The following is a 23,160-nucleotide window of genomic DNA, read 5'->3' as shown; positions in this document are numbered from 1 at the left end:
CATTTAGTGGCACACAAAAAGTGCCACTAAATACAAAAATAATTGTCACTAAAGGTCTCTTAAAGAATCAGCGAAACAAATAAAAAATGCCACTAGAAACGCTCCCACTAAAACTCTTTAGTGACACTTTTTGGATTTGTCGCTGCAGCTTTGTAAGTGTTTAGTGGCACTTTTTTATTTTCCATAACAAACGAAAGTATTTTGTGGCAAAAATTTTGTGTCGTTAATTACCCATGTTATTCTAGAATTTATGCTACTTTCAGTGGCGCTTTTTTGTTTGCCACAATACAAGAAAAATATTTTGTGGCACATATTTTGTGTTAGTAAGTACTTATCCGATTTTTTAATGCATACTAATTATAACGGCATATTTTTTAGTATAATGTAAAATAAAAAAGCTAATTACATTATACGTGTGTGGAAAATAACAAAAATTACATTGATTTTCATCACTGGTATTTTATTCTTTAGATACAAAGTTTAAATAAATGTCAAATAAGTCTAAATATGGAACAAAGTAAATATTAAAAAAAACTAACAAAAGTAGCAAAAAGAATTTGAAACTTTTTTACTTGAATTTCTTCTCCAACTTCATGCTAACTTTTAATATTTATGACTCTTTGTCTCTTCCTACCATGCCACTTGCATTGAATGGTGACATATTTCCACTTGGTCTAGTACTATCTGATTTGCAATTCAAATTTCTACATGTCTAGCTCTCTTAATTGTTCTCTTTTGATAAAGTCTGCTGATTCATCCTGCAAACAGGAAAACGTTTGACTTTTTAGATAAAGTCAACTGTTTTTCAAATCCAATATTTTAATGACATCTTTAACTTTTCAAGAGTGTATATATAGATGAATTTAATAAAGATTGTAGCAATAGAAGAAAAGGTAACATGATAAAATATTCATTTTGAAGTTGAAACATAGCCCATTTAACTTTAAAAGTCAAAGTAGAAGAAATGATCCATATGTGTTAATTTTGAGCTCAAAAACCTACTTTTAGTTTCAAAAGATGATATGAACATCAATAAATACATCGAAGTAGAAAGAAAGTGTGTCAAAACTGTAGAAAAACAAGTTTGACTTGAATAATGAAAAGAAAGAGAGAATTTATTATTAATAAGAATAATACCATGGGTTATAGCAACTCCTAAACTTCCTGAGCTTTCCTTAGCCTTAGATCAATAACATATGGTGGTAAATCAGCCTCAATCAAAATGTGAAGTGGCTCATTTAAATGCTCATAACCCGATCTTCCCCTCTGTTTCTCTTCCTTTATATTATGAACAAATATTAAAAAAAGTATAATAATCACATGAAAGAACCTTATCATGATCTATGATTGACCCTTTTCCTCTTATATACACACGACACCCTATCGTAGCCTCTACAAGTTTTAGTGAATTTCCTTTAGGTCCCAAAATACTACCAACAAAGTTAAATTAAAATCCAAAGAAAACATGTCATTCAAGTGCCCATTTATATATATTTTGATCTAAAAAATCAGGCTTTATTTAATCCTTAAATCTTACATTTAGGAAGGTATCAACAGAAATTTCCAACCACAAGATTCGCTTAACTGTTATGAACTAGGGCGTATTAGAGTGCCTTGCCAATCCATTGTCATTCCACTTAATCTCTGACATAACACATGATATATAACTTAAAATATTTATTAGAGAAATAAGAAGTTTTAGAGTTGAATAAGTAAACTTATTAAGTTGAAGGTATCTACGACTCTTATCTCTTCCTACCATGTAATATTTCTACTCCAAATGAGTGTAAAAGAGGAAAATTGTTAAGATAAAGAACATAGATGGAGTGATCAGGAATACAGAAATACATAAATCTGTCTTATTTCCATATTTATCATGTAAACAAAGATATTTGTAATCCAAGAAGCATAGGCACTATGTATGCAAACATATATGTTTCTTCTAGCAAACGTCACTTCATCTGTTCCCTAAAGAAAACAACAAAAAGAATTAAAAGAATATGTTTTTTATCAAATAATTTGAGACTCTTTAGTTACACTTACATTTAGATGACTAATTTTCTCATAATGAATTCCATATCTATTTAGCTCTCCAATCACAAAAAAAAAAAAAAAAAAAAAAAAAAAAAAATAGTTCTTAGGTGGGCCCCAAATCAATTGTTAACTTAATGAAAATGTATAAAAACAAATTTGTGATAGTTGATAGTTTTGTTACCCATATATCTTCATTAGTAACTTCAATGTCTAAGTTGGAGACATAATTTTGTAGTATTATCTATTCCTGGTAGACATACTGCTTTTTGGTTGTCTTCTAGCAAATCATGTTGCCATAGCAATATAAGTTGTAACCTGTGAATACAACTTAGTACACCAAAGTTTAATCAGAATTGGACTCTGGTAAGATTGGAACAGAAAAAGAGCAGAGCAGAAACGGAAACAGTGAACAAGGGAAGGAATGGTTCTGGGAAAATCGCTTGTTCACCAAGCTTGATTAGAAACAAAAGCGTAAAAACTAAATTACAATTACTTCTACTTAACCCCCTATATATACTAAAAGAGTTAAAACAACTAAAAAATGTTTAAAAAAAATATATTCCAAAATACCCCTACAACTCTTTTTGTCCCAGAATTTGAATTAAGCCAACAGGCAATGGATTGGGTCTGCAAAAAGACTGATGCGATCATGCCACATGCTAGCATTATAATACCATAATCCAAAAAAAGATTCACCATTCTTCATGAGATAATCAATTATCATGATTCATGGTATTTATAAAGACTGGATCTTGAGAATTTAATATTTAAAATAGATCACGTATCTTTAACACTAGACATAAATCAACATACGAGTAAGGATGGTTGGGAGTTGAAGACTAAATCTACTCCTTAAATCATGTGAGATAATATACAGGAGAAAGCTCCAGTCCGTCCTATCATTTAGTGAAGGAAACTCCTGTGCAGAAAGGCCATGAAATTGTGAGTAGGCAGTAGGATATTCCTCCCTCTATCAAGTCTTTGACATCGAGTCTAAATATAGCTAGTTTTTGAAGGATATAAAGTACTATCTATGAAACAATTTAACCATCAGTATACAAAAACTTCATTAAAGAGTCCCATTTATCCAAATTATGAATTCTTAATATGCTAATTATCATTCCACTAGTGTTCGTTTGATAACAACTGGTAATACTAAAAGACCGATCTCTGATTCCCAGGCTATTCAAAAAGATGATATTCACCATAACACGTATGATCAATAGGTAATACTAAGATTCTAAACTTAAACATAAATACACTTGAAGATCAATGATATAAATTCGTGGAAAAGGACCAAGGATATATCATATATATTCAATTCAGATATCGCACCCCAAACAGATCACAATTAGAACAAAAACATCGATTTAATATGATTCCTGATCTTCATGACTGCATCTATGATTCTATATCTATAAATAAATAGATACATGAAAGAATCTAACCTAAATCAGAACAGATATGAAATAAATCTTTGAATTTAGGGTATGCACTGTGACAAAGAATCAATTGCAGAAAATGTATGCAAACGTTAAGAAGGATTTATGGCATAAGTTCTTTAGATTTAAATTTACCTGTGTTTGCCTCAGGTGAGAATTGATTTGAAATCGTTAGGGTTGTAGCTACTTCCTTTCACAACTATTATGTTGAAGTTGGAACTACATGTGATAATGAATGTGAACTTGGCAGAAATTACCGGATCAGTAGATCGTAGATCCGAGTGTTACGTGTGTGTGTTGGGAGAATTTGAAGCTAGGAGAAGAAGATGAAAACTCAACTCAGTGTATAAGAGCTGGAAGAGCTTAATTATCATCCATGTTATCAAATTAAGTCAAGACTAGCGACGGTGGACGAATGCGACATCGACGGTGGATGCATGCGGCGACGGAGGTGAAGCAAGTGGCGACGACACCTATGCAACATGACGATAGTGACGGTGGAACAGGGGCGATGGCGTTAGCTGAATAGCTGGTTGAACTGATTGTTTAAGAGTGGGAAGGTGTAAAAGTGTAAAAATAAAGGAAAGGGTAAATTTGGAATTTACTCTTAATTTTTTTATAATAATCATATTGTATAATACTTTCAATAAAATAGAACTTTTAATGATATATTAATATATTAAGCCACTAATAAGTATAAATATTAATGACATAAAATCCATTAATTTCTATAGTGACACATAGAATATGCTACTAAAAACATGATATAGTGGCACATTAAATATATGTCATTAAAAACATATGCCACTAAATGACATTTTGTTTGTAGTATTGAATCCGAATCTTCTTGAACACTTGGAGATGGAGATCTTGGTTTCTTAACGTGCTTTCTGGTATTCCTGGGAGCTTTGACAACTTTAGAAGGACCAACCTTCGCTTTTCTCTTTCCTCCCCTCTTCAATTTAGTACCCTCTTCAATCAGCTTTCGTAACTCGTCTATTTTTGGGTGGACAGCAGACAATGGTAGTTTCAGATAGTTTCAGATATTCATTCACTACAACATTTTCAAGTGGAACCTTGACCAACATCTCCTATGGAATAGTCCCAACAAAGGAGAAGTTCTCAGGATCTGACATCATAAACATGGAGGTCTAGAGAGTTGGAATCATTGCCATCACTGAATCACCCATTAGTGGAACCTTGAAATGGCCAAGTGCACGGTTGACCGTAATTGGCCAAAACTTAGCATACGAAATCTCTGCGTGGTGAGTGGTGGAGACAATGATTTGGATAAGTTGAGTCCACAAAACATAGCCATAGTCGAGTTGTACACCATGAAATAAACCATAAAGAATAGTGTAAAACAATTTACTCGCACTATCTAACCCTGCAAACCTTTCCGAAAAGCTTTTAAACAGCAAGGTAAATAACCCATTCCATATTAGGGAAGGAAGGGTTTCCTAAATTGGGACAGTAGAGAGATGTCACTTGTATATGCCATTTGATAAAACATCTCGATTAGGGAAATGTTGGAAACCAATTTTGGATCGACGAGAGCTTCAGATGAAGAAAACCCTAATAGTCTGCTGAAGTGGGACTTGGTGATCGAGGTTTTGTGTGATGCTACCTTGAAGTGAATCACATCCTACGAGTTTATACAGATTGTGAGGAGTCAAGATCAATAATCACGTTTTGATTGTGCTTCATGTTGAGCATGATTATAGAGGCCAATTGATCAGCAAAAGAGATATGCTCAGATGAACCTACCATTGTTATGGTGAAGAAGATGATGAACAATAGAGAGAATTAGGGGTTTTTGCCTTAAGAGATTCGAGAATAATGTTCGCGGAGAGAGAAAACCGTTTGAATACCCCTTTTTATATGGAAAGTGATAAGTAGTGAGAAAAAATTGTCAGTTGACGTTCCCGTACCCCATAAAATTAGCCTAGAATATTGTGACAACTCATCAATGGTGTCAGGAACCGTTGTAACTTACACGCGTGATATCAGCAAATTCAAAATTCGCGCCTAAGATGAAATCTTTTCTCCAGGAAACCGTCATTTCGGTTTTGACATATTTAGAATTATTAGCCAATCCACCAATTGTAAGAGCATGACATGCTCTAAAAATGAAAGTAACCATTCAGAATTTCAACCGGACTTCGAAAAATCACAAGGATTTTTGTTCAAGAGTGTGCCAAAGATAAAGAAATAAAATAAATAAATTTTAGGGATTCTGTGATGTCAAGTAAAATTCACATGAAAATTAGATGGATCCCGGACAACGATCTCTTCCTTCTGAGTCAAGAGAGACTCTGAAGTGCTTGTGTGGTATCCCATTGAATTACGATCACTAGTCTATTAAGAAATTGTGAAAGGATTCTTTTAATAGGCTTCATTGGTGGCTAAGCTTTAACCAGATTCCAAAACTCAATATACGTCCGAAGATCTAAAAGAACTACTTGTTTGACCGGTGTAGCCATAAAAACAAGTAAGCTTTGGATTTTATTTAAGTGACTGGATATGATGGAAATCTCAAAAAAATGGATCGAATTGGGCAGAAATGTCTTGGGTCAAGAACATTTCATTAAGGTCACTCAAAAGAAAAATGAGATTTCAAATTAAAATGGTACCAACCAAAAAGGTTTTATTTGCCAATTCCTTGGTGAAAATATCTAGATCATTTAATTGTTCACCGTTAATTTAGAAAGGGATTTGGAATTTTGGGTCTCACTCAAAATCATAGTGATAACGCTTTCAAGATCATAAACACAGATGTTATGTAACCATAAACCTCAGTGGTAATTTCTAAGAGTCTTAAGGGTTACGTTTATGAACATGAAATTGAAGGGAAAAATGATGAGTGGTTCCGAAGAAGAAAGTGTGCATCTGATATGAATGAATGACAAAGAAGTCAACTCTTCACTCATTGTGAGAAGAATAAGGTAGTTCAATGACTTATGTGAATGGATATCCTGATTGGGAAGAAACGATCGGAATGAAATTTTCATTAAGGCTTCAAACATAGAGTCTTAGAGGCTTGGGACAACATGCAACAACATGCTTCTAGGGACACTTAGCTATTACAAAGATTCAGAATTATACATTCCCCATTGGTCTGAATTATGATTATAAAGAATGTTAACCTAAAATATTAGCTTTCCAAAAGTAAGAGAAATATTTTTGTTATTTTTGATTTTCTGAAAAAGATAAAACAGAAACAAAGAAAAATGTTTTTGTAATTTTGATTTTCTAAAAAAGATAAAACATCAATAAATAAAAAAATTAAGACAAAAGAATTCAGAAACATAAATGAACAATAACTTCTGAATCATTCCGGAGCTCGTAACCAATCGGAAGAGACTTAGTGTACAAAGGATACAAAATATTATGAAACCCCGATGAACAGTAGATTCTAAAGCATTCTGAAGCTCGGAACAAAAAGGAATTTGAAAAACAAATTCGGAGATGTTCCGAAGCTCGGAAGCGTTCGGAACATGAACTGTAAATTCCAATTACGAGGAAGATTTCAGAACTAAGTTGTAACACCGTGAAAATTTACAATAAATTTAAACTTTTCAAAATCAACCCATATTCATAAAATTATTACAAAAAGGTTTTCATTTCATTTAATATCAGAGTATCCCAGAACATCAACATAAAATTTGAGGAGCGGTACGATCACGCCTTTGCCTTGCCACGATTTCCTGAGTTACCTAAAACATTACACTAAAACTGTAAGCTCGATAGCTTAGTGAATTACCCCCAAAATACCACATGCAACACATACGCCTTTCCAGGCCATAACTCTATGGGATCTTCTGATCCGAATGTCTCAGAGGACTTCCGTCCCAAACTTGGTAGGCCTTCCGGTCTTACCCATAATGACCTCCCGGTCGATACTCTATTGGCCTTCCGGTCCATAACATACAGTTCATACATACATACAGTTCATACATGACATATACAGATCACATATCATAAGAAAACCTATATCACATACTCTCCGTAACTCATAATACCTCCCTGTCATACATATATCTCATACTCATATCGCAATCCTACTCATACGAATCGCATAACATCTATCAACTTATCTAATACTTCTCATGGTAACTAAGACCTTCCGGTCGCACATATAACTCATACTCATATCGCATCCCTACTCATACTGATCACATATCATATAATTACTTATCCATAGCACATAAGACCTTCCGATCACACGTATATCTCATGCTCATATCGTAACATAACTCTACAATAAAGTAATCAACAACTATCCGGCTTTCCATCCGGTAAAGGGGCCGGCCTTGGTGCCTTAGACCCCATCGATATAGTGAGGATAACTCACCTGCAACTGCCGACTTGAAGGATTAAGACCACACTGCTCCGACCACCAGCACGAACTCCACCACTGATCATTACCAAATAACCAAACCAATAAATACCAATAATTACCAAAATACCCCTAGAAGTCAAGCTGGTCAACCCTTGGTCAAAGTCAAAGTCCTCAGTCAAAGTCAACCTTCCTGACTGACTCTACTCGGCGAGTCAACCTGCTGACTCATCGAGTCCCTATACTTTGAGAAACCCCATATCACGACTCAACTCGCCGAGTCAACCCGATGACTCGTCGAGTTCCTATGTTCTGAAAACTCCCATGCCCCGACTCTACTCGCAGAGTCACCCCGAGACTCGCCGAGTCCAAGAATCCTCGAGTCTTATCCGGTTCAACACACCGAGTCGTCCCTCGACTCACCGATTCACGACTTAACCAGAAAAGTTAGAGTCCCACGACCAGACTCGCCGAGTCCAAGAACAGACTCGCCGAGTCCAAGGCAATCTTCAACAGACTCGCCGAGTTGTTCTTCCAACTCGTCGAGTTCCTGCGTATCTTCATCCAACTCGTCGAGTACACCCATGTGACTCGCAGAGTACCTCTAGTTCTTAATCCATACAGTGGCTTTCTAAGCCATGCAGGGACTCCCAACCATAGATCTACTCTCCTACAACCCATCCATCACATAAAGTGACAAACTTTACGTGAATCCAAAGAGATCTAAGCATAAAACACTCTTGGGCTAGGGTTTGGGACAAGAAGGCTTCACTAACAACTCAAGGACAGGGGCTTTATGCACTTCTGAATCATTTCAATCCCAGATCTAAGGTAGCAACCTCAGATCGATCCTCCAAAACCAACATAACACTAGATATGCTCCCAAAACTTCCACAAATGATAGATCTAGATGCACAAAAGCTCAAGCAACGAGTTATTACCTCAAAAGAAAGCTCCAACTGAAGAATAATCCCAATCTCTGCAAAGCCCCTTGCTCCAATCCTCTAAATCTTCAAAATCTCTTCACGAATCACTTCTCAAAGCTCCAATTTGCTCTCCAATGCTCTCACCAATGGATCTAGGGTTTTCTGGACTTCAAAGGGGGCTAAGGGGACTGAAGGGAGTACATTAAGTCCTTTAAATAGGGTGCAATCCCGAAGATTAGGGTTTTTCTCTCTTCAGCACTAACTCGCCGAGTCCAGCCGCCGACTCGCCGAGTTGACCATCCTTATTTACACTTTGAACCCTGAACTTGCACTTCTGAACTTGGGATGTTACATAAGTCAACTTCCATCATTCCTAGCCCTTATAAAATTTGATTCAATGTAGATTCAGGTAAGGATTTTCTAAAGATGTTGGCCAACTGATCTTAGGATATAACGAAATGAACTTCAATATTACCATCCTCGACATTATCCTTTATAAAATGATATCTCAGTGCGATGTGCTTTGTCTTTGAGTGTTGCACTGGATTATGGCAGATTCTAATTGCGCTTTCAGAATCACAATGTAGAGGGATTCTCTTCATATTAATTCCATAATCCCTAAGCTGGTTCTAAATCCACAATACTTGGGATGTACACGATGTAACAACAATATATTCAGCTTCAATAGTGGATAAGGAGACATAAGTTTTCTTCTTGGATTGCCAACTTACAACTTTGCCATCCAGAAACTGACATCCCCTTAATGTACTTTTTCGATTAAGTCCGCATCCGCCTAGGTCGGCATCGAAGAAAGCTTGTACAAAGAATCATGAATTCAATGGATACCATAGTCCGAAAGAACGCTTGTACAAAGAATCAAGTGCTGGATTGATTTCAACATAAACTTCTTCGAATTCTGATTGTACATCTGAGTCATTATTTTCATTCTCCCCCTAGAAGTTTGCATGAGACTCTACATTCGGAATCGGATCATCTCCGTGGAATGAATCATCTGATTTTGAGTTCGAAGTGGAACCCTCCCCTGGAATGGAGCATCAGAAGGTTGTGAAGGATTTGGGAATTCAGAAGCATTCAAATTGGTTGTTCCTAAGAAGTCTCAATGTTTTTAGCAGCTTCATCAACTATCTTCCTTAATTCATCCTCTTTGTTGTCCTTGGCCTTCGATTATGAGGAAATGGCTTTTTCAGGCTCATCAAACAAATTTTGAAATTCTTCATATAAATTCATGAGATTAATTGTCATAGAATTTGTTGATGAAAAGATTTCCACAAACTGACGGTCTTCTTTCTGATATTTCTTCATATAGTTATCATCGAAGGTGACATAGTAGGTTTCTTCAATATTTCTTGATTTTTTATTCAGAACCCTATATGCCTTGGAAGATAAAGAACAACCCATAAAAATTCCTTCGTCTGCTTTCACATCGAACTTGTTCCTACTTTCGTTAGAGTTAAGAAGAAAGCACCTGGAACCAAATACATGAAATATTTAACATTAGGTTTCCTATTGTTCAGTATCTCATAAGGAGTAATCATAAATCTTTTATTGATGAAGGAATGGTTCTATGTGAAGCAAGTAGTTGCAATAACGTCAGCCCAAAAGTAGAGAGAAAGATTCGCAAATGATAACATTGTCTTTGCAGCTTCAAAAATAGAGTGTTTTCGTCTTTCAACTACACTGTTCTGTTAGGGAATGTAAGGCGAGGAAAAGTTGTGAGAGATCCCTTTTTATGGTTAAGAATTATTCAAACGCTTGATTTTTGAATTCCGAATCGTTCTCACTACGAATTTTCCAAACATGCTTTTGTAATTGAAGCTGAACTTGCTTGATGAAATCTACCAGCTTTGGAGTTGCATCTGACTTCTATCTAAGAAAGAACATCCAGGTAAATCTAGAAAAATATCAACAATGACAAGAATATATTTATTACGACTAATACTTTCGATGGCTGATGGACCACAAAGATCAATGTGTAATAGTTCTAGTGGCTCAATGATTTTGGTATTGATGATGGCTGAGTGACTCTTCCTGCTTTGTTTCCCGAGCTCACAAGCACACATAAATGTTCCTTCTTGAATTTTAGAAGTGGTTGACCACGGACAAGATCACCAATAACGATCTTGTTTATATCCTTGAAGTTCATATGAGAAAGCCTTCGATGCCATAGCCATCTATCATCCAAAGATGCTTTCATAAGCAAGCAAATAGATGACTTACCTTTTATTGGATTGAGATTCAGTGGATACTTCTCTCCCTTCCTTTTGGACTTCAGAAGAATTTCCTTAGAATTCTTTTCAATTATCTTTGAACCTTCTTCATCAAACAATGCCTTCATTCCTGTACCTACAACTAATTGTGAAACACTTATTAGATTGTGTTGTAGGTCCTTGACATACGCTACCTTCCGAATCGAGAATTCGCTATTCGCAATCATTCTTTAGCCTTTAATCTATCATGTGGCATTGTTTCCAAACTTCACTCTTAATTCTTCTCTTTTCCCAATCATGTTACGAGAGCAGCCGTTGTCGATATACCATTCTAAATCGTACTATTCATCACGCGTAACCTACAAAAATTAAAGAGATTTAGGAACCTAAACCATCTTGACTCCTTGTGAGGATTTCTTTTGAACATGAAATATCTTAGTTTTATCAAACCAAAATGATTTTCTTTCAAAACATGATTCTTCCCTTTTTCAATTTTGAATACTTCCATCTTGTTATCACAAAGATTAATTTGAACAATATTAGATTTTCGTTCAATAAATTCTTTGTATTTCGGAGCCATCTTTTTTGCAAAGTCTTTTTCTTCCTTTTTCAAATTTGCTTCGTATTCCTTGAGAGTAACCTCTAGTTCCGAAACAACTTTGGTTTTACCCATAAAATCCTTTGATTATTTTAGAGGTTTTGAAAACTGAGATTAAGGAGATGACTTTGATTTTGGCTTTTCAATTGGTATCGAAACTTGTGATTTTGTAGAAACATTTGACTCTAGTTTTAGAATTTGAGAGGAATCAACTTTTGGATTAGAAGATTGTTCTGAATTTACAGAACATTGATTTTAATTCTTATTTTTACAAAAACGCTTTTTTCTTTCAAAGTCTTCCTATATCTAGTATTCAACTGTCTTTTCTTAGCAATAAGTTCTTCTGCAGACTTATGAATGTTAGATTTCGGTTTTTCTTTTCAGACTGGAGTTTCATGCTATTTGGAAGAAGTTTCATTGGAAACGTATTTTGTGCTACTTGGTCCAGCCTTATCATAACAAAGTTTCACACGATTCAACGGTTCTGAAAGGTTTTTCCCTTTTGTTTTCCATGAAGTCACTTCAGAAAGACTTTTTGTTTCATCGCCATTGTCAATCGGTTTTGACCAGAAGAATTCATCGCATCCATTCACATTGTCATTGTTAACCATGGACATTAGTTCAGATGTATCATTTTTGTTTAGTCCTGTCTTAACAAAAACTTGATTCGGAACAGTTTGGACTTTCGGAAAAATAGTTGCTTTTCTTTTAAAACATTTGAACCTTTGTTTTCAACAATTCGAACAAATCCGATTGAGTTTTCTAAATCAATTTATTCTTAGGTTTATCAACATTTTGCACAAAAACAGAACAATCAATTTCATCCTCGACGGAAATCTCACTCACTTCACTTTCATCAAATTAGGAAACGTTTTCGGAATCAAAAATGTTTTTTGAATTTAATTTCTTTCATAATGAGTCATATTTTTGCATAGTACTCAATTTTATTTGTTCTTTATCCTTTTCATTCAACATTTCTTTCTACATATTTTGTGGTCTTTGGATTGTATGTATTCCACAATTTTTCCAGTCCAACCCTATATGAATCAGAAACGTCATCTGAAGAAATATTAGATTCTCATTTATAACAATCAGCATCGATTTCATCCTCTTTCAATTCAAGAAAAGGTAAAATCATTTTATGTAGACCTTTCCCTATTTCACAATCCAAATTCCATTGAGTAATATTGAAATAGAAACGCTTAGGAATTAAACAAAAAATTTCCTCTGTTTCATAAGTGCAAGACTATCTCTTTAAGATAAATAACATCATCACATGATCTAATAAGCTCTAAATCCAAGCTTCTATTCTTAATCTTCTCTCTTCACTTTTAAATGTTAACCTGTTAAGTGGATCATTCAGATTAGAATTATTGAGACGTCTTCGTTTTAAACTATCACTAAAATTAGAAATAGTATATTTTAAATCGTCTAGTTCAGAATAATAATGAGATACAGGAATGTTAAGAGATTTGAGTATAGAATGCACCTTATCGACCACCTTCTTGCAATCTTTCACTTGCTCTGAAATAGTCTTCGTAGCAAAACAGCTTTCAGAAGCTTGACCACCATCAGTAGCATACCCTCTTTGTTCCAAACCCCCGTTCTGAACCATTAAGCAACTACCTTCGTAACCTTGCGATTCTGACTTTGCCACAAAAATCCTGCCATGTGTGGATTTCCTGACCTCATCATCTTCAGAGTATGTAGAACACACCTCAACTCGACCATCATCATCACTTCCTTCCTATACGATCAATATCGGCTTCGCATTTGACACATTCTTTTTTCGGAAGCTCCTCTCTCTTCTGAAAATAATAGGCTTCGTCCTTTTCATTTTCACGCTTATCATTTTGCTTCCTTAACATACATTCCTTCGAAAAGTGATTCTTGTTATGACAGTAATTATAATCATAACCTGAATCACCCAACAACTTCTTTTCCTTCTTTTCGTCGTCGTTCCTGGAGTTCTTAAAAACCTCATCCCTAGGCTTCTCTGAACTCGAATTACCTTGCCTGAACTTGTTTCTGTAACGGGAAAAGTTCTTCTTATAGAACTTCTTGAGATTAGACACCAAAGAGCCTTGTCTTCTTTTGAGATTTCGCTTTGCAAAAGCCTGATTCAGAATCTTCTTCAACAGTCTTCTTTCCCTTTGCAACCAACGCCAAGGATCCTATGCTTGAAACAAGTTTCACTTCTTTTTTTACTTCCTCTTCGTGAGATCTCAAAATGCCCATGAGTTTGGCCAACGAATAGCTTTTAAATTATTTGTGTGCCTTCACAGTAGAAATGATGGCCTTCCATTCGGATCTAAGTCCATTCATAAACGTGACTTTTTGTTAAATTATTTCACGCTTGAGTTTATTCTTGAGCATCCTGCTTAACACTGGGCGTACCTTAGGCTACGCTGGGTGTAGCGGGTCCAGACTCAAAACCCTAAATGAGACTTGAGCCCTATGTAAAGAAAGCCATGGCCTTATCCTCAGCCACCATTTGAGAGAGTGAAACCCTAAGAGAGAGCCAACCTTCGTTCTAAGCTTGTGTGTGAGTGTTCTTGAGCTAAAAAGTGCCTTTGTGTGTTAGTGAAGAAGAAGAGGAGGTTCTTGTGAAGGCTAGAAGTTGGAGTGCAAGCTTGGATCTAAGTTCTACAGAGGGAGGAGCTTCACTTGGAGGTAAAAAGCTCAGAGCTTTCCTTGTTATTATTGATTTGTGCTTCATGGAAAAATTTTAAGGGTTTTTGGTCACAGTACACGCAGCGTAGGGGTCGCTTTCCCCGATTCTGTGAAGTCTCCGGGTACGACCAACGTACAGATTTGGCACACGCAGCGTAACCCGGAGGGTTGACTTTTGTTAACTTTTAGGGTTTAGTCAATGATTGGATCTTTGAGCCATAAGAGGGGTAAAATGGTATTTTACCCTTCTGAGAGAACTTAGAGGGGGATTAGTCTAGCCTTTAAGAGTTGTATTGATTAGAGTAACTATTCCATGTGATTAGGTGGAGGCTAAACCAGTATATGCTACTGAGGTAATTCGAGGATGTGTACTCGAGATCTTCGGTGTTGAGTTTTCGATAGATCTGGTCCTGATTGCGATGGGGGATGTATGTGTCATAGTAGGCATGGACTGGTTTAGCAGATTTGGAGCGGTTATAGACTAAGAGCGACAGCTGGTGACCACACGAGACCCTAGTGGGGGAGTACTTACGGTGTATGGTGAAGGTACCCATTCAGGGTCAACGTTTTGTTCAGCTGCTAGAGCGAGGCAGAGTCTACAACAGGGTTGTAGTGGGTTTGTGGCCTATGTGATGGACACAAGAGTGGCCGCGGAGAGGCCGAGTTCGGTTGGTGATGTACCAATAGTGCGAGAGTTCCCGGACATTTTCCCCGAGGAGTTGTCGGGTGTGCCTCCTGAGAGTCAGGTGGAGTTTCGTATCGATTTAGTCCCGGGAGTGGCGCCAATTGCCAAGGCACCGTATCGACTTGTGCCGCCAGAGATGCAGGAGTTATCCTCACAACTTCAGGAGCTGCTGGGGAAGGGGTTTATTCGACCGAGTAGCTCGCCGTGGGGAGTGTCGATCCTTTTTGTCAAGAAAAAGGATGGTTCACACCAGATGTGCATTGATTACCGGGAGTTGAACAAGTTGACGGTCAAGAACCGTTACCCCTTACCGAGGATCGATGATCTGTTCGATTAGTTGCAGGGAGCGTCTTGGTTCTCCAATATTGATTTGAGGTCTGGATATCATCAAAAGAGAGTGCAGGATGAGGATATCCAGAAAACGACGTTCAGGACTCATTATGGGCATTACAAGTTCGTGGTGATGCCTTTTGGGCTCACCAATGCACCGGCAGCATTCATGGATCTCATGAACCGGGTGTGCAGGACGATGTTGGATCGGATGGTGATCGTGTTCATCGACAAAATATTGGTGTACTCCAGATCCAGAGAGCAGCATGAGGAGCATTTGAGAGAGATTCTCAGAGTTTTGAGATCGGAGAGGCTTTACGCCAAATTCTCCAAGTGCGATTTCTGGTTACGAGAGGTCCAGTTCTTAGGACACCTCATCAACCAGAATAGGATCTTGGTCGATCCGGCCAAGATTGAGGCGGTGATGAGTTGGGAGGTGCCGAGATCCCTCACAAAGATCAAGATTTTTCTGGGGTTGTCCGGCTATTATCGGAGGTTTATCATAGATTTCTCCAAGATTGTTGTTCCTCTCACCAGGTTGACCCAGAAGGGCGTAACATTCAGTTGGGGCCCAGAGCATCAGGCCTCATTCGAGACACTTTGCCAGAGATTATGCGAAGCCCCAGTACTACCCCTTCCGGAAGGGATGGAGGATTTTGTGGTGTATTGTGACGCGTCAATATCAGGATTGGGTACGATGCTGATGCAGATAGGTCATGTGATAGCATACACATCGAGGCAGTTGAAGCCTCATGAGACGAGATATCCCACTCACGATCTGGAGTTGGGGGCTGTAGTGTTCGCCCTCAAGATCTAGCATCACTATTTGTATGGGGTCCGGTGTACCATATACACGGATTACAAGAGCTTGAAGTATCTAATGGATCAGCCTAACCTGAATATGCGCCAGAGGAAGTGGTTGGATGTGGTAAAGGATTATGAGTGTGAGATCCAGTACCACCCGGGCAAGGCTAATGTTGTAGCCGATGCCCTGAGTCGCAGGGCAGAGAGTGCCCCGATACAAAATGTTTGTTTGCGATTGACAGTGATGACCCCGGTGTTGGACACCATCCGAGAGGCCCAGATAGAGGCCATGAGACCGGAGAACCGGAATATAGAGCGGGTGATCGGGCAGATATCTGAGTTCGTTGCTGATAGCCGGGGATTTATGACCTTTCAGGGTCAGATTTGGGTGTCGTTTGGAGGCGGGGCATGTACCATTATGATGGAGGAGGCGCATAGATCGAGGTTCTCGGTCCATCCCGGGGCCACTAAGATGTATTTGGACTTCAAAAGAGATTATTGGTGGCCCTGTATGAAGAGGGATGTTGCGTGGTTCGTTGAGAGGTGCTTGACCTATCCTAGGGTTAAGGCCGAGCACTAGTGTCCGCATGGCAATTTGCATCCACTCAACGTTCCCCAGTGGAAATGGGAATAGATTTCTATGGAATTTATTACCAAATTGCGAAGGACCGTGAGGGTGTCGATGCAATTTGGGTGATCGTTGACCGACTGACGAAGAGCACTCACTTTCTTGCTATCAGTGAGAGCACATCTGCAGAGAGGCTGGCAGAGTTGTATGTGAAGGAGGTGGTATCACGGCCTGGAGTACCGATCTCGATTGTATCAGATCGAGATAAATGTTTCACTTCCAGGTTTTGGAAGAAGTTCCATGAGGAGTTGGGTACGAGGCTGCATTTCAATAATGCTTACCACCCACAGACGGACGGACAGAGTGAGCGGACGATTCAAACGCTCAAGGACATTCTCCGAGCATGTGTTTTGAACTTCGGAGGAATTTAGGACACGTACTTGCCATTGGCTGAGTTTTCCTATAACAACAACCACCATTCGAGCATTGGTATGCCTCCATTCGAGTTTTTGTATGGGAGGAGGTGTCGGACCCCATCTGCTGGGGAGAGGTAGGGCAGCGAGTGATGGGCAGTACTAAGATAGTGCTTCAGATAACAGAGCAGATACAGTAGGTCAGGCAGAGGTTGTTAACAGCTCAGAGTCGCCAGAAGAGTTATGTGGATAGGTAATGGTCTGTGCTCGAGTTCCAGGTGGGAGACTTCGTACTCCTGAAGGTATCGTTGGAAGGGAGTGATCCGATTCCGGAAGAGGGGCAAGCTGGGACCCCGGTACATTAGTCCTTTCAGGGTGACCGCTAGGGTGGGCAGGGTAACATACCGTTTGGAGCTACCTGCGGAGCTGAGCCAGATTCATGATACCTTCCAGATATATTAGTTGTGGAAGTTTATTGCCGACGAGTCGACAGTTGTACCGCTAGAGGACATTCAGGTGGTTGCGAGCCTGAATTATGTTGAGAGGCCAATCGCGATTGTGGATCGAAAGATCAAGGTTCCGAGGAACAAGGAGGTGCTCCTGGTTTAGGTCCAGTGGCAACATTGGAGAGGGTCTGAGCTGACTTGGGAGTCGGAGTCAGAGATGCGGGAGCATCATCCGGAGTTGTTTACGGCATGAGACTTTGAGGGCGAAGTCTGGTTCTAGTGGGGGAGAATTGTAACATCCCGAAATTCATGTATATCTATTTAACCCGTCCTTCTTTCTAAGTTGTCTATTTAAGCCCTTAAAAGTATACTATGGCAAATGAGTACATTGGGCATACTAAAGAGTACGTTGTGCGTACTCATGGGCGTGTTTTGGACGCGGAATCCACCTGGTACGCTGGGCGTACCTTAGGCTACGCTGGGAGTAGCGGGTCCAGACTCAAAACCCTATATAAGACTTGAGCCCTATATAAAGAAAGTTATGGCCTTACCCTCAGCCACCATTTGAGAGAGTGAAACCCTAAGAGAGAGCCAACCTTCGTTCTAAGCTTGTGTGTGAGTGTTCTTGAGCTAAAAAGTGCCTTTGTGTGTTAGTGAAGAAGAAGAGGAGGTTCTTGTGAAGGCTAGAATTTGGAGTGCAAGCTTGGATCTGAGTTCTATAGTGGGAGGAGCTTCACTTGAAGGTAAAAATATCAGAGCTTTCCTTGTTATTGTTGATTTGTGCTTCCTGGACCATTTTTTAGGGTTTTTGGTCCCAAGGTGGAGACTTTATGAACAAAAGGTCTCCATAAGCTTAGATATACTATATTTCAGAGTATTATGAGTTGAGAGTTCATAAAAATCCAATCTTGGACGTGAATATTAAGTCATGCATGAGATCTAGGCTTTATGAGGAAAGAGGAAAGGTGTTAGAGTGATTATTGACCTTTACAGCCATGCAAAGGCTTAAAGGTTTCAACTTTATGGATTAAGTGACCTTAGAGAAGTCAGATCTGAAGTTTAAGTATATGTCTTAACCGTTTAAGACCCAAAATCAAAAGGAGTATGAAACTGGGATTTACGTGGGGCGTAATCCCAGTACGCGCAGCGTAGGGGGTCGCGTTCCCCGATTCTGTGAAGTCTTCGGGTATGCCCAACGTACCGATTTGGTACGCACAGCGTAACCCGGAGGGTTGAATTTTGTTGACTTTTAGGGTTTAGTCAATGATTGGATATTTTAGCGATAAGAGGGGTAAAATGGTCTTTTACCCTTCTGAGAGAACTTAGAGAGGGAGTAGTCTAGCCTTTGAGAGTTGTATTGATTAGAGTAATTATTCCATGTGATTAGGTGGAGGCTAGACCAATATTACCGAGTTTGAGATTTACCGGGTTACCCGAGGTGAGTCTTCTCACTATACTTTACCTAGAGTGGTAATTAGAGTTATGTGACAGAGTATGTTTTATGCTATTTATATGATGTGATATCTATCTGATTATGTGCTATGTGTGATTCAGAGTTTACATAGTTAGGACCGAAAGGTGTACAGAGTTAGGACCGAAAGGTCCACAGAGTTAGGAACAGATGGTCCATAGAGTTATGGGACTGAAGGCTCCCACTGAGACACATTGACCAGAGGGTTATACAGAGTTATAGACTCGAGTGGCTAATATTTGTTGTATGTCGTATCTTGGGGAACCTCACTAAGCATTTATGCTTACAGTGTTATGTGTTATGTGTTTCAGGTACTAGTGATGATCGCGGGAAGGCGCCGGCATGATCCGTACACACAGGCAGAGGATTTTATTTGTGATCTTGGGACATGTTTTGTTTGATGACAATTGTTGAACATGAGATTTGAAAATATTGAATGAGTTTTTATATTGTTGAAAAATGAAAAATTGTTTTGCAAATTTACATCGTTACATTCATAGTCGTTTGGAGAAAGAATAGAATCCTTGTTGTGGATCTAATACTGCTTGATAGATTGAACGAAAGAGTGTGAGGATCTTTGTGAGCCATCTAATCAAGAATTCATAGAGAAAAAAATTGAACTAGATTTGTAAACCTTGAATCGAGTTCAAGGGTAAAAATTGAGATCTAGATTTAGAATCTACAATCGATTGAGATGACTCAGATAAACAAGAATAGATTTAAGTAAAACGAAAAACCCAAGTAAAAATCGACAGAAGAAATTGAATTAAATACACTATCTCCTGCTCTAATACCAATTGTGGGAACAATAATTAAGATCGATAGATTCTATAATAAAGAACGTGACTTAAATGATAAGAACAATGAAGATGAAAAGATTGTTGAATGCTTTGATTATAATAGCTCTAGAAGAGTTCTAAAGAACTTCTCTATAAGAGCGTACAAACAGAAATTAGGGTTCCAAGTCATTGACCCTAATGTTACACGCATGCACTATATATAGTTTAAAATACAAAGCTAAGCCAAGAATGGATAGACCAATACCAGAATAATACAAACTATAATAAGCATGCTTTTGACACATTACTATTAAACCCAACACATATCTCAGATTTTTTCAAGGTTAACATGATTCCCACTGACTTCTTCACATGCATATGTTCCTTCTCTCAAGGAACACCCATTTTGTGATAAAAGAACCACATTCTAATGGGTCTTTAAAACAAATGTCAAAAAGGAATACCCAACAATGTAACTCTTCTCGGATCTCGATTCAAGTTAGTCATTCATTTCTCGTCTAACGAAAGATCTCACAAAACTAGACCAAAATGTGAGGGAACTTTCCAAGTCCACATTTCATGAGGTGTCTACAAACATACTTTGTCGGTTACAAGGTTCAAAACATGCTCTACTGTTTCAAGCGTATATTCCCAAGATGTAATTCGTAGAGAAGCTCGATTCATCATAATTCAAACCATATAGAATTTGATTCTCCTTTTAGAAATACCATTACATTAAGGCATCCTAGAAGAAGCCAATTATGGGAACCATTCCACAGCCTCTTAGACGATCGTAAAACTCGATACTAAGGCATTTTCCTTTAGGATCGGAGACCCTTTATCTTCATGCCCAATTGATTCCTAATTTTTTCTATTACTCTTTGAAACTTATCAAAGTGGACTTATGTTTAATCATATAAACATAATCACATCTACTGAGATTATCAATAAATATGACGTAGTAGTATTTTTCGTCCCTTGTGGTAGATCTCAAGGGTCCACACCCATTAGTCTATACAAGATCTGACAATCCTCTATCTCCATTACATGTCGATGTAAATAGTGACTAATTCATCTTGCCAACAAATAAGACTTGCATTCATCATCCAACCCAATGTTGAATGATTCCAAGCCCGGTCCAATTGGAGCTTGGTAATGCGATACTTACTTGTATGGCCAAGGAAATTATGCCACAAGCACGTTCTTATCTAAAATATTACATTAGTCAATATTAAAGTTGACCTTACTATTATTAGAAACATACACTATAATTTCGTTAATTTTAGTTGCCAAAAGATGTTATAAACATAAAACCATCATCTTTATAAACTAGAATATTATATTTTCATTATCAAATGAAACTAATGTTCATGACTATACAACGCATAAAATGAAGTGCGGTTTCTAGAAACTTCTAAAGTGTAATAGAAAATAAATCAATTTTTCTTAACTCTACTACTAAGCACAATCTCAAAATCCATAATCATCAAGACATATGACACTCGTCCATTCCAAGATTAGATTTAGCTCTCGATGCTTAAAACTTCTTTCTTTCTTATAGGTCCTTCAATGTCGTACAAATGTGATTACCATAGACCACATCAAAGATCCATGAATTGGAAGTATTATGGAGTTCTATTTTTGAAGCACTTGATGTAGAGTCAAACATTTGACTTTATCATCTCGAATATCTTTCAAGTACGTAAGGAAGCTTCATTTCTTGTGATCCTTGTGATTGCATTAATTGAAAATTGCCTCTTTTAAACCATGGTTGCATGGAATAGAGGACACATTAATTCCATTTTGTCATAATGGGAGGTTCCGGTCGAAACCATTCCTTTTCCATTTAGGATTCGCACATTTGCTATTCTTTCCACCAACATTCAGAAAGGCGGTAACTAGAACTGGATAAAAAAATTTATTTCCTTTCCGGTTTCCATAGTTTGGAGAAGGTTTAAGAATTCCATCAATGTCTTCTCCATAATATTCATATGATAAATAAAGTTGAAATTATCAAAAGAACTAATAAAAGATCCAAGCAGAAGATCTATTGAAAAACTCTTGTGAGGGACAACAATGAGATTCTCGATTTGTCTATATAGCTCTCATTGAGCACATACAAAACTTTATCCTTTAGCATAAATGAAATTAGGAACTTTTGACGATCTTCAAATCAATCTTTCCTTTCATTTTGGTGAATCATTTCACTCATTTGAAAATTCATTTCATATGTTTACATGTTCACAAAAGATCCTTTTGAAGATAGAGGATGTAGATATAATTATGCTAGAGACCTTATTTGACAAATCTACATATTTCTGGGAATAACAACTTTTCAAAGTTGACACATTATTGATTTTGACAGATATTCTCATCAAGAACATCTTTCCTTTCAAGGAAGAGTACGTAACAAATGTGATATTCCCAATGGAGAACATAGAGAAACTATAATTTGAAAGTTCACGAGGATATGGGAGAGGATTTCCATTTCACCTAAGAGACAATTTTTAAAGAAGTCGATTCAATCCTAAATTATTAACCCAATTTGAAATTAAGGTTAGGATCCATATTTTCAATTCATAATATGAAGATGGGTGTCATAATCACATCATGAATCTATTTTAGGTAGGTAAAGTATTTTGCCAATTTCAATCATCATGAAACTCCTAGATGTCTTGAGACTCATTGAACTATCAACGGTTTGTTAATCTTGGATTATGATCTTACATTTGTGACTGGGATGCAGAGGATCATAAAAAAGATAAGAATAATCATGCAAACACACGTGACACACTCGTTCTTATTTATGATCTCACATTGACGTTCCGGTTACCCACACACGCTCCATCAACAATCATAAAATTGATTTTCTCCATCATTTTCACTTATAGTCCAAACTTAGTATGTCGGTTACCGAAAAATACACCACTAATTACTCATAAAGAAATGATGTGCATTCTCATGGATTAGCACAAACGTTAATATTTTCCAAAGTAACTAGAGTGGGACTTTTAATGTTCCAGTACTTTATGTTATGCTTTTAATGTGTTTCATGTCCTATCCGAACACTTTCAGCCACCGACAATCTTGCACACAAAGAAGTGATGAGTGAAAAGGAAACTCATTCAATAGTCATTTTATAGGTTGTTTCCTTATAACTATCTTATAATATGGCTTCATGAATGAGACCTAGTCTTGGTTTAGTTAAAGAATTATTGTTCGTTTATCTATATTGTTATATACTCTTATAAATATATATAAGGGTGTATTTAAAACTTTTTAAGAATACAAGGTTTAAACCTTATTCATTCGATTAAATTTTAATTAATTAATATTTAAACCATTTAAGATTTAATAATTATCTTTAATTAAACATTTATTTAATTAAGGTTATCTATTTTAGAATTAACCAATTATCTTAATT

General features: G+C 37.4%; 1 long non-coding RNA gene across 9 annotated transcripts; it reads right to left on the bottom strand.

Annotated features, from left to right (window-relative positions):
- Positions 1–418: 418 nt before the first annotated feature.
- LOC145068740 (uncharacterized) lies at positions 419–4,013 on the bottom strand. Of its 9 annotated transcripts, none has more exons than XR_013689094.1 (3): positions 3,612–4,013; positions 1,138–2,953; positions 419–758 (listed from the first exon to the last, which is right to left on the bottom strand). It is a non-coding gene; the product is annotated as an uncharacterized LOC145068740 (long non-coding RNA). The 9 variants fall into 9 exon arrangements; XR_013689096.1 differs by having other exon boundaries at positions 1,138–2,361; XR_013689097.1 differs by having other exon boundaries at positions 1,138–2,349.
- Positions 4,014–23,160: the final 19,147 nt, after the last annotated feature.

This window comes from Lactuca serriola, chromosome 8, assembly GCF_051521515.1.
Source record: "Lactuca serriola cultivar US96UC23 chromosome 8, Lser_US96UC23_V15, whole genome shotgun sequence".
NCBI classification, from domain to species: domain Eukaryota; kingdom Viridiplantae; phylum Streptophyta; class Magnoliopsida; order Asterales; family Asteraceae; genus Lactuca; species Lactuca serriola.
This window is presented reverse-complemented; position numbering and strand designations above follow the sequence as displayed.